At 37.2% G+C, this 9,832-nt stretch overlaps 1 protein-coding gene across 1 annotated transcript in view; it reads right to left on the bottom strand.

Moving 5' to 3' along the window:
- ZNF644 (zinc finger protein 644) overlaps positions 1 to 9,832 on the bottom strand; it is a 139,797-nt gene that overhangs the window by 16,156 nt on the left and 113,809 nt on the right. The gene's annotated exons all lie outside the window — the stretch shown is intronic.

The raw sequence follows: 9,832 nt of genomic DNA, 5'->3' as shown, positions 1-9,832 counted from the left end.
TGCTTGGTGTTACATTCCTTTGGAGCTAATAGAAAATGTCTGCTTAACTAGCTTACTTTCTTTCCAAAAAAACCTTGCAAATGTATAGTTTTCTCAAATCTTCCCCAAGTATATGGAGAGTATTTTGGATTAAAAGTCCATAGGTATTTGAGGTTAGGGAGTTCACTATAGCATTAAAACAAAAACAAAACTTTTTCTGGATTATTGTTTTTCTAGTTCCCTACTATTAGAAGCCATGGGATAGTTTAGTGTGCTTTTTTCATGTATTTTACAAATTTACCTTGTTTCCAATAGTTTATAGTTTTATTAAGTTGAACCACACCCATGACCATTTTTGTAGGTCAAAAATGGCTGAATATCAGCAATTTCGCATGGTTCCACCTAATTATATTATGAACAAGAATTAGATAAATGGATTGGTACTTGGTGGAAACACCCAATTTACTTCTGTATTTCTACTTACCTTCTGATGTTTTCCCTCTGGTCCACCCCAGCTTAATATTTATTAAGATCTCCCTCTTCTCTTCTTTACCCTATGTAACTTATTTCAATCTCTCCCAAAATACAACTTATAAATGATAGTTTCAGAAATATCACGCTACCACTAATTTTTTCCTTAATATCAGAGGAGAATAAAAATGTGATGTTAAGTCAAATGGTCAGGAGGACCTCTGTATGTTTTTTCATTTCTTCCTTGGGCACAGACTGTGATGTTGTGTTAGTGTGCCTTAGTGTATTGACTAAGACATGCTTAGTCTTGGTCGATGCTTCATGCTTCTTCCTTTTTCCTGTCCCTTTCTACTCTGTCACTCTGTCAGTGACATGTTATGTCAGCCCTGTCAGAACCAGCCAATGAATCTGATTCATCAGCCAACAGCAATGCAGAAGAGCTGTGCTAACTCACAGTAATTAAGATTGGGGTCACATTGTCATTAACTGTTACTGTCAGGAAAAAATTCAGTGAAGAAGTAAATCCTGAGAATGACCTGAGATATGAGGTATAAAAAATTCATTGAATTATTGATGTATTCATCAACTATGATTATTATTTACATTAAGCAATTGGCCAAAAAAAGAAACCACCAAACAATCTAACAAAAATTTTATTAGGAACATGGTGATGACCTATTTGAGTTTAAATTTTCTCCCAGTGATAAAATAAAAATTTCATATAGTCTAAATATGAGTGAGAATTTTCTAAACCCTAACCAGCTTAAGTCAAATACTAATGGACTGGTCTTAATTCATTTTGACAGACTCCACAATGGCTCACCACAGAAAGCACCTATCCCCTACTTACTGAATAAATACATATTAATTATTGGCAAGGGCTCTGAGACTAGATAGTGACATTTCATATTACCAATGTTATTCAGTATTGTGTAATGGGGAGGACATCCATATGAAAGTTCACTGTAAATAGCAATATATAAGTGTTATCCTGAACATTATCAGTTTAGAATGAATATTAACCATACCATGATTGGAATGCCTGTGTTCTAAGAATACATTTGCTTTCTCTCTGAAGGTTCAGGAGGGTTTCTGCCAAATGTTTTGTCTTTTAAATACAAAGAGCAGGACTTCTTAAGTAAATGTTAAAGCAACTACATTTTCCAGTCCCTACCCAAGATTTGTTTTATGGTCAGGAACCTGAAGCATTTAGGAATTCTGGCACTGGTGAAGTTAATGCCATTTTGTTTTACAAAAAGTCTTTTACAGAGAGACTGAAGATATGAGATAAAATGTATTCTGGGGTTACAAAAATAGGTGCAGGTCTGGGAATGAAGAAAGGAGGTAGTGGCCATGAACTGATACGCTAACATAATAGTTCTACTCTTTCCAAAAATAAGCAAATAGAGAAATTCTTGAACTGCTACGAAATGTATTTCCAGCCAGGCTTTTACTTAATGGTAAACACTATTTCTCAGTGCATTAACAGTCTTTTTAACAATAAAAATACTATAAACATGCCTCCAAACGATTTTTCCATTCTGAAGGTTGTGCTAATGCATCTAAGAACCAGTTCTGTTGACCTATAAGCACTTCATTTGCTGTTTATAGCAACAGAACATATAAAGGATTGGGTGATATTACTACAAAGACCAGTATCATGGGGAATCTTCTGTTATAAAGTCTTCAGTAAGATTTAAAAATCACAGCTCTCAGATGGAGACGCCATGTTTGTTAGGCATGCTCTTAGACCATTTGTCACAAGGTGGGAGTGAGAAGTTCTACTTCACAATGACAATGGTGGCTGTCATTCAATGACACAGAATGAGGTTTCTGAACTTTGGTGTTTCATGGTATACCTGATATAGTACCTCTCATGTGCAAGAGGCTCATGTGCACCTCCTCTTCCCAACTCTACTTCAATGATGTCATTTTATTAGCTTGCAACTGGCCATGGTGGTGGTATTTACATCACAGAAATCGGCAAATGCTACAAATCAGACACCTGCTTACCACCCTCCACTTCCACTCCTCCACCCCCAACAACACACAGCCCTTGCCTGGAACACCAGATATTAAAACATTTACCAGCAAACCACCGCATTGAACCAAATCTTCTTGAACATATTATTCTTACAGTGAATCTATGATTTTACAGATACAAGAGAATGTGGCTTTTAACAGGCTGTTTGAATGAAGTTGAAAAATTCCAATCTAAAATCCTATCGATATCTTCCTGTATCTATACCAGCATAAACAGACAGTTCAATCTCAGTCAGACATCCTAGTTCTCAGAATTCTAGTTCCCCAGGATCCAAGCCCACAGTGTAATATACCGGGCATTCATCTAATACCCTAGCGTTCTCAGAGCCTTTAAGACAGCCTGAATCTTCTGGAAGTCAAACTCTGTACTATGAAAAACACTGACAGTGTGTAAAAAATATTCCACTGATGCCAAATGTTTGTTTGAAAATTTGTCCAGGAAACGGCTGTTCCAGAAACTGTATACCAATGAGAATCGGACTCAATTCAAAACTATGTCAACTGACAATGCTACAGATGAAGACTTCTTTGCTTTCCAAAAGCAGAACATTTCCAGAGAGTTTAATTAGCTAAATGCTGTCATTATGTTGATCTATACATGTGTCTCTCAGAGTTTTTTTTAATTTAAAAAAGTTTTTTAAAAATATTTTATTTATTTATTTGACAGAGAGCGCGAGCGAGAGTGCACAAGCAGGGGAAGTGGCAGGCAGAGGGAGAGGGAGAAGCATGCTCCCTACTGAGCAGAGAGCCCAATGGGGGACTTGATCCCAGGACCCTGGGATTGTGACTTGAGCCGAAGGCACTTGCTTAACCAACTGAGCCACCCAGGTACCCTCTCTCTCTCATTTTTGTGGTTCTATATTTCCACGCTTCTTTCTTGTGTTATTGGGTGTTTGGGCTAATTACTCCCCAACTCAAAGACCTTCTAATTCTTGTGTAATTATTCACATCTCTTATTGCAGGGCTACCTATGTAAGTCACAGACAGACTCAAGTGTCTTGAGTGATAGTAATGACTTCCTAAAAGACATCCATAGAATAAAATTCACTCAGTAATGCACTTCAATCCACAATATTCTTTCTCATTCTTTATCCAAATCCTTCACACTAAAGAGTATGCCCATTTCTTATTGTTTGGAACTCAGGGGAGAAAGAGAACAGCTGGTCCTCATCTTCCATATAATGACCCTTAATTTTCAGGTGGAGCATACATTCAAGACAGAAGCTTAGGGCCTGGTATTAGACTGGCTGAATAGGTTCTATTCTTAAAAAATGTTAAAACTGCTATTATCCAGCCTACTGCTTTAATTTTTAAATGAGTTTATAAATTAAGATATCTTCCCCCTATACTAGCTTCAGCAGTTTTGCAGGTTGGCAGGTCCACTTGACTGGACATCTGACAATCTCAGCATTACGATGCTCTCTTGCAGTCTTCATTCATTTCACTACCCTACATCATAGTGACTCCATTATCAAGTCTCCATAATAATTCAAGTTAATTCTTGAAACTTGAGAAAATGTTATCAATGCTATAAGCCCTAAAGTAGTCCAGGTTAACCAGGCTTTCCCAAGAATTTCGTATCATTTCTTACCTTATTAGTCAGTGACATGCTCCATTTTTACTTTTTTAAAATTTTCTTTCTTTATTTTAGGGGGGCAGGAAGAGAGGGAGAGAGAATCCTGAGCAGACTCCATGCTGAGCCTGGAGCCTGACATGGGCTTGATCCCATGATCCTGAGATCACAACCTGAGCAACCCAGAGTCAACTGCTTAACTGACTGCACCACCCAGGCACCCTTTACTCTACTTTCTCATTAACAGTTCACATGAAATTTAGCATTAGCATTTATGAATATTTCTTCCATCTTGTATCATTTTAAACTTTTAAAAAAGTTTTTATTTAAATTCCAGTTAATTGGGGCACCTGGGTGGTTCAGTTGGTTAAGCGTCTGCCTTTGACTTGGGTCATGATCCCGGGGTCCTGGGATCGAGCCCCAAGTCAGGCTTCCTGCTCAGCGGGGAGCCTGCTTCTTCCTCTCCCTCTGCCCCTCCCCCTGTTCATGCTCTCTCTTGCTATCTCTCTCTCTCAAATAAATAAAATCTTTAAAAAAATAAATTCTAGTTAATTACTATACAGTGTAGTATTAGTTTCAGGTGTACAATATAGGGATTCAACACTTCCATACTTGTTCTTCTCATTTATAAAGAGACTATTTCCTTCCTCTTTGAGTTTTCTGTGTCTAAAGAATGATATTTCCGTTTCCTTTTACTTCTATTAATTGCGGCTCAGTTCTTGCCTAAGGTTTTCCAACAAAGCATTATAGTTTTATATAACTTGAAGAAAAATGGTTATTTTAAATTTTATCCCTATTTCCACAAACTTCTTTAGCATTTATCTTTATCAGATTACCACAGACCATCAAAATTCTTCAGTATTAACTTGGGGTGCTTTTCAAACAGAGAAGAGGCTACAAAATAGTATCCTTCCCTCCTAAAAGCCAATAAAATATTTAACACTCTGAGGAATGCCAAAAATGTACTAAAAGGAAAAACACTTTCCATTTAGGCACATCATACTGTTCCTTCTGAAGTGTAAAATAATTCTTAAGTACTACAGAGTAAAAGAAGCCGAGCAGCCTCTATCTTAGAGATAGGAAATACTGGATATGATTGTCTTTACCCTGGAACATGCCTGAAATCACAGTTTAAGGTATAAACTAAAAAATCAGAACCTCAGAAATGTCTCTTGAGTACAGCTCATCTGGCACGCTGCCCTGAAGGTTGTAACAGAGAACAGAAACTCTGATTTCTGGAACTCTGCTCAAACTCTTCTGTTTGGAAGGTCAGACTGTCTAGTCACAAACAGTTTAGTTCTTTTTTACTTCTATATTTTAACCACATAAAGAATGAATTTTTAAATTTAAAGCACATCTAATTCGCTTCTCAATTTAAGCTGAAATTTACGTTATTTCTTGAAGTTGTGGTTGTGACAATGAAAACAAAACCAGTAAATGTTTATAGGCCTCCCCTGAAGACTGTTGTTTTAATAATTTCTACAACACAGTTTATAGAATATAAAATTAGGGTCATATTCAGCCTTTGTTATGAGAAGAGGATGTGCTCATGTTTAAGCAAATTTGGTGCATCCCACTGGGTTATGTGTCATTCAGTGAGATGTGCTCCCTGAGTCAGGGGCCAGATGGCGGATGCAGAAGTCTTTTGCTAGGATACATCTCTATAGAGGATGATGTCGCATTGGACTTGGTGACCAGGCTGACACTGAATGCAACTCAGTCACGGTATTTAAATCACATTAAGACACTCTTTTATTTATGGCTCTCCTTGTGATTTTGTCTGGCTTTATGTTTGATTGTTAGCCTCCATGTGGCAATATGATATGATATCAGTTCTGCCTTTTCTTTGCCAAAATGAACTGTACAACCTTCTCTAAGGTACAGAGGTTCTGGAAAAAAATTTGTTACATAAACCCATTTTAATTAAGCATAAACTTAATTATAAAAGGACACCTCATTCTATATACTGTTTTTCATATTCTTGATACTGTTCAGTCTATTTTATTAGTATGAGCACTGACACTTGCTGTTGTAATTACAGAATTTTAGAGGTAGAAGGACGAGAGATCATATAGTCCACTTCCTACTGATAAGGAAACTAAAGTCAATATGAATTCAGTCTTATGTTTGGCTGAAGTACGGAACAACCAAGACCTAAAAATCAAGTTACAATACTTGCTTTAGTATTCTTTCCATTACTCCCAACTTTCTTCCCCTAATAGCCACTAAACTTCAAAATGCTTTTATCATCATCATCCCCATCCTTGTCCACCTCCTCCTCATCATTTCACCGTCATAACTGACCACAATGAGAAATACTACCCATTTCCTTTCTTCTTTTTTTTAAAAATATTTTATTTTTATTTATTCGACAGAGATAGAGACAGCCAGCGAGAGAGGGAACACAAGCAGGGGGAGTGGGAGAGGAAGAAGCAGGCTCCCAGCGGAGGAGCCTGATGTGGGGCTCGATCCCAGAACGCAGGGATCACGCCCTGAGCCGAAGGCAGATGCTTAACTGCTGTGCCACCCAGGCGCCCCTTCTTTTTTTAACCATAGAAAAAGGTCTTCTATCTGCAGAATTTTCTTCTTTCTTACGGTCAAGGAAAAAAAAGTTGTATTTATTCAATTAAAAAAAAAATCAACTGAAGTTGTATTTGTCTTTTGGGTATTTCTGACAGTTAGTACCAGAGAAAGAAGCTGTGTGAAAATCAGTGGCAAAGATGGAGAAAACAGAGGTACTCTTGAATCAGAAGTCCTCTTCCTTCCTGTATGAGTTTTAACACATTTTTTTCCTGGAACACCTCCCTAAGTCCATATAAAGAAACAAAGATTTTCATTTTTGTTTTTCTCCTGGTTGGCTCTTTAATAAGCATACCCACTGGGTTGAGTCTGAAACAGCTCTAAACCAAAATCTGTTTCCTAATACTCTCTAGTGCTAGTTCTACTCTCTGATCTCTACTTTCAGAAATTAGACTCTCTGACCTGCTCAGCCTTGTCACACCTCTCATGTTCTCTACAGCTCCCGCTCAATACATAATCCCTCTGGAGTATTACATATTATAAATATGATTTTGTCCTCAGGCACACTATTGGCATTAACCTGAAGGACCTGATATAAGGACTAGTGTTTATATTGAACACACATAAAAGGTCTTTTCCAGCAGTAGGAAGTGGCAACATCCAACACAGGTACAATTGGATATATTGCAGTAAAACCTTGGGTTTTTAGATTGTTAAATTATATTCCTCGTCTTCACAATCCTTGATAATATTGCTTTTCTTTAAACCATTTATATGAAAATAGTTTATTTACTAAAAGTAATTAGACCAAATCCCTAAGGCAGATAGATGTCGAGTAAAAGCGATCAACTCACCCAAAAGCATATAGGATTTAAAACTCTTAAGCCCATGGAGCACTGCGTGTTATACACAAACAATGTAATCATGGAACACACTACATCAAAAACTAAGGATGTACTGTATGGTGACTAACATAATAAAAAATTTAAAAAAACCAAATAAAACTCAAGCCAAATCTCTATCAAGTTATATACATTTTTTAGAACTGAAGAGATAACTGGTTCAGATATTAGTCTTAAAGGGCCAATGGAGTTTGTTCATCAAGTTTAGGCTAGTTTGGCAAAATTATTCAGCTTTATGTTTTCTGAGAAATAAAACTTCCACAGTGAAAAGTTACATGAGAGAAAGAGTCTTTCGCTCATAATCACTTGGGAAATGTTTAGAACTTCATTTTGCCATGGTTGTTTATAGGTCAATTCTTTTTTATTCTCTTTTAGTGATTTCATATTAACATCAGTTCCTTTGAACAGATTAGACCATTCACTGTGAATAAAATTTTAGCATTTTTGCAAGCTAAATGTAACTAAAACATGTGGCTACAGGAAGGCAGAACTATATACTACATACATTACAATGGAGTAGAGAGGGTAGGTGTGAGGGGCAACAACATAGCTGGGAAAAGTTTGCCTGTTCTTTACAGTGAGAGATTTAAACTATTTCTGACATGAGGATAACTTTCAAAAGGGAACCAAAAAAACCAACCAAAGAAAAATGAAATAAGAAACATCACTCTTCTTTGGGATGGTGGTTGACTCAACAACCTCCTTCAACCAGAAAACGGAAAAGCCAATCACAGAAATTCCTTCTCTTTGCCAGCAATTGTTTAGGAAAGGGCACATGACCCCTGCCAATGAGAATGACATTAGGAGTTAGTCAGCTGATGTTTCCTTGTTCTTAAAACTTAAAAACTGATTTTGGGGATTTACTATTTGAAATTTTCTAAATCAGTAGTTATTTTAAAAATACACTAAATGTTCAAGTGAATTCCTCTCTTCCTAAAGATGATATAAAAAAGAAGTGACAAATTAATAATGGATTAATTCTTTGAGTAAGAAGTTCTCTAGGAATGTCGGATTGGGTTTAAAAAAAAAAAAACTCCAATTGATGAGTTTAACATCATGTCATTAGATTTCTTCCTCCTCTTTGATAAATAGTGAAAAGTCCCTGATTTTTTTTTTCCATTTGCCATCTATTAACACCACAGATGCCAAAGTAGCAACTGCAGAGGGGGCAATGCAGACAAAGAAACTGTGTTTATTACTAATCTGATTCAGCTCAGGGATTTTTGTCTCTTAACTAGAGATCAGGATTAGAAAAGTCTTTCCATAACTCCTTTTCCCTGGCCCCAGTCTGGTTCCTGTTTGGCACACTATGAGCATGACCTTGTACCAAAGAGAGAGGCAGCCTTGAGACCCTTACCAAGAACTCACAGAAAAGGAGGCAAATGCAAAGCACAAGGAAGCCAAGAAAACTAACGTCAAAAGGTTAGATGAGAGAAAGAGTCTTTCGCTTAAAAGAAATCACTTTTTTTAATTAAAGATTTTTATTTATTTGACAGAGAGAGAGCGCGCGCACAAGTAGGCAGAGCAGCAGGCAGAGGGAGAGGGAGAAGCAGACTCCCTGCTGAGCAGAGAGCCCGATGTGGAGCTCCACTCCAAGTGTCCTGGGATCATGACCTAAGCCGAAGGCAGACACTTAAGCGACTGAGCCACCTGGGTGCCCCAGAAGAAATCACTTTTAAGCTTCTGGTTACATGAAAAGCTCCACTTTACGATACCATGGCTTTGCAAACAGAACCTATTACACTACTGCTCATGAGGAATGAGGCTTGGGGTAGGGTATACTCACTTTTGGAAATTGGGAGTGTGCTGCTAAACTGAGACTTAGAACATTTTGCTTTGGGCTACTACAGGCTCTGACGACAGACTGCCTGGATTTTAATTCCAGCTTCACTATTTGCCAGTGAGTAGTTGGGAAAATAAGTTCTTCATGCCTTTTTCTCATTGTAAAAATTGGTATTTACTTCATTGGATTGCTATGAGAACAAAATAAGATTAATATATGTAAAATATTTGGAACTGTGCTTGGCACATAGGAAGTGCTTAATAAATATTTACTGTTATCATGATCATTATATATAGCTTTGATAGGAGTTTTTCTTTAAAAAGGAAAAAGCAATGGATCGTAGCTGGAGAGGATAGTGGAGGCCAAATATGGGAGGAAAAAAGCATAAGCATGGACAGCTGGTTTAGCTGGAGTTGAGATTTTGTCAAGAGAGTACACAAAGTGGGAGAGGGACAAGGGATGAGTGATTACAACAGTGTGATCTTGATGAAGGACCAATGGATATAATTTTCATAAGAGAGCAAGGGAGAAAGGAGGCTTGGAGAGGCTAAGATAATAAAA

This window comes from Ursus arctos, unplaced genomic scaffold (assembly GCF_023065955.2).
Source record: "Ursus arctos isolate Adak ecotype North America unplaced genomic scaffold, UrsArc2.0 scaffold_12, whole genome shotgun sequence".
NCBI classification, from domain to species: domain Eukaryota; kingdom Metazoa; phylum Chordata; class Mammalia; order Carnivora; family Ursidae; genus Ursus; species Ursus arctos.
This window is presented reverse-complemented; position numbering and strand designations above follow the sequence as displayed.